Source organism: Helobdella robusta (assembly GCF_000326865.2).
Source record: "Helobdella robusta unplaced genomic scaffold HELROscaffold_16, whole genome shotgun sequence".
NCBI lineage: Eukaryota > Metazoa > Annelida > Clitellata > Rhynchobdellida > Glossiphoniidae > Helobdella > Helobdella robusta.
This window is the reverse complement of record NW_008703893.1, coordinates 3,929,028-3,932,535: the sequence shown is the minus strand read 5'-3', so window position 1 is coordinate 3,932,535 and position 3,508 is coordinate 3,929,028.

Genomic DNA, 3,508 nt, shown 5'->3' with positions numbered 1-3,508 from the left:
TAGATTTTTATTTCAATTCTCTCAATTACATTTACATATGTGCTCATCAAAGTTATCACATTTGTGTTGTGTATATCAGTTATAAGAGTGAAACAAGAAAGATTGAAGTAACAGAGGATGGCAACGTCTTCATAATGTTCCAGCTTGAAAACATTGGCTCAACATCATGGCTGTATACTTGGTCTCTTGAGAATGATTTCAACATTTCTAGCAATCTGCAAATGAACTACATGACTGTCGCTGCTATCTATGAAGAAACTGAGCTGATGACTGCTGGTGATTATTTTAATGCCAGATTCTATTTAACCAGGTTAGGGTTAAGGTTACGTTTGGTTAGGGTACTTGTGATGTTCATTCACTGCAAATTACACCATCATTTTTGTTGTTTTGCTTGTCGTTACTATATGAAAAGTTTGTTTTAGTTTTTAATAAAGGATAGTCATAATTAGTTATTTTGTGCAGTCAACTGGGATTTTATTTAAGTTGTTTTTATACAGAATTGTAGGATTAAATTAAATTAATCTGTTGATTTTTTTATAAAAAAAATGGCATACGAATTTCAGACTGGGATCTGAAAATAAGCCATTGCTCTTATTCAACTTAACATCCAATGAGGACAACGATGAGAATAAAAAGATGAAAAAAAATGTCCTGGTGGTTAGTCAACTGGATGGTAGTCAGAGGATTGGTGGGGAAGTCATTATTCGAGTAATCAGACATATCCTGGCTGGTTTGCTCATTCCTTTTTTCATTTAAAATTTTATTGGTGATCATTTTTAAATGATTGAATAGTTAGTCAACTGTTGCCATAAACTTTGTGAACAAATATTTCAAAAGGTTTGAATTTGAAGAACTCTGCTGAAAGTGCATTTTTCTCTTCATTGTTAACGACGCACCATCTCAAGTTTCTTCCTGTGTTGAGACATAATCATGTGACTGATAATTTTAACGATCCTGATAATAATGGGGATGGTTGTCCGGACAATAAAGATTCTCACTCTGGTTCTGTGTTGGAGTTTAAAGGGGATGCCGATCTAAATGCTGATGCCCAAGTGCAAGTTATTAAGAAAATATTGAGTTCCGAAAGAATTGATTCCATCATATCTTTAGAAGCAGGCCACGTAAATTTTTTGTGAGTAGTGTAGGCAAAAAATTAGTTTACTATTACTTAATAAATGAATGAAACTTGAACAAGAAAACATTTAATGCAGAGCCAGTCGAGATGATAACATCACACAACTTGTAAAATCTAATTTGACAAAATCGTACCTGTCTACACTATTGATGTGTAATAAACGAGATATGCTTTCCACACTTTCAAACGAATTCTCTTTACTCAATTATGTTAAGAAGCATTTCATCAACATCACTATGGTTTGTTTGCTGGTTGAAAATTTTTGTAAATCTCTGCCATGTCATTGTTATTGTTTTTTTAATTTCATGAAGAATGAAATTGTGTTGCATTAAACTTTCACTCTTTTGTTGAATTAAGCTGATAACTTTGCATATGATAGCATTAAAACCGTCATAAAAATTATCATCAGTACACAATAGGACTGCACTGTTGCAAGGAGCCTGCAGCAACTGATGTTGTGGCTACTTACGCTAGAACACTCGGTCCTCTACTAAGTCTCATATTTTTTGATCCTCTGCAACAATTAAATCATTGGTCCTCAACTTTATATGAACACACCAACACAAAAATTCAACACGGAGAAATTAGTGATAACAAAAAAACAACATCTTCGACGACATCTTTTGTTTCAATAGTTCCTCTGTCGCTTGGTTTATGTAAGTATTTTTATTATTTCATTAGTTGAAATTATGTTAAACGGTTCTGTTGTTTATTTTAGTTTGATTAAGTAGCTACTTGATTTAATAATTTTTAGACCAGTTAAATAATCGAAAATATGTTAATCAGGTTCTCTTGCTCTCATCGTCCTCATCATTTCACTTCTTGTTTTGTATAAATGGAAGCGAAGCAATGTATCACCGTGGAGGCTATTACGTCAGCATGACATTGAGGGAGAATTCGATGATGACGATTATATTGATAGTGAGAAGACCTTCAGAACTACCAAGCTCAATGAATACAAGGACAGCTCTACAACAAGTGACGACCCTGCCTTAATGAGGCTTCAGAAACACAATCACGGGCACAAAGTATCAAATATTAATGGTGCTGGAACTTCTACTGATGCTGCTAACGTTTTTGTTCACATTGAAGATGCTAATAGCAACTATAATAATTATGATAATGGTGGTTGCAACTTTAGTAGTTCTGATAAAGTACCTTATTATGATAATAGCTAATATTTAACATTCGACTTAAATGAACTAATTATTTTTTAAAATATTTCATCTGCTTCGGTAATACTTAGTGTGGGTTTTATAAGGGGCTCCGGTTGCGTTGGAATTTATTTAAGTGTTTCTTTCTATGTCTACAAGATGTTTCATTGATGTAAACTGCGTTATAAAAAACAGCGTCATTCAACGTGTGTCATGTTCGTGAGGTGAATGAATTTGTATAGAGCGCACTAAAAAATGTTTGACAGAATATCTAATGGTAAAGAAATAAGAGTTCTATGTTTAAAAAGTCCAAGTTTTATCTTAAATGCCGATCACGAATATCGTTTCCTCGTCTGTTTTTTTTTTAAATTTTTTGATTGTTTTGTTAAACTTACAACTTCAAAAGTTTTATTAGATGAAAATGTACGGTAGCGTCTATAAATCTGTGTGTTGGGAAGATTGATGAGGCTGTTCGGTTTTTTAATTTAATGCTTTTTTAAGCTTAAAAAAAACAAGTTATCACAATTCACAGATTTTGTAAATGCATTCCTATAGTATGCACCTTTCTATACAATTCTCCGTTACATACATAAACAACATAAGTGACAAGTACTAGTGAAACAAATATGCAAGCATGCAGCTTGTCTACTTTTATTAGCCTCTTGGTTTTAATTAGGCTCTAGAACTTATTACATTGATATTATAACACACATATGATAAAAAATTTCCACTCATCTAATAAAATTATTTAAATCATGTTCTAAAAATTTTATTGATACATGTTTGTTTGTTTGTTTGTTTGTGAGCTATCAATAGCAAGTCAAATATGCATATGTTCTCTCAAAACAAAATGTGTATGTCATCATAAGACACATTTTTAAAATATATGTCATATAAAATGAATTTATTATAATTTTTGTTTAATATACTAAATAATTCAATTATACAATAATATTAATATACTTTTTAAATTGAACAGAATTGAATAAATCATATATTTCAAGGAAATAAAACTAATAGCAGTAGTTCAAATTAATTATGTTTCTATACTTTGGCAAAATTTTGTTATATTTAAGTAACTAAACTGATAATTACCAAATAAGAATTAAAAGATGTTTCAACTTTTATTTTGGTATATCTATATATATATATATATATATATATATATATATATATATATATATATATATATATATATATATATATATATATATATATG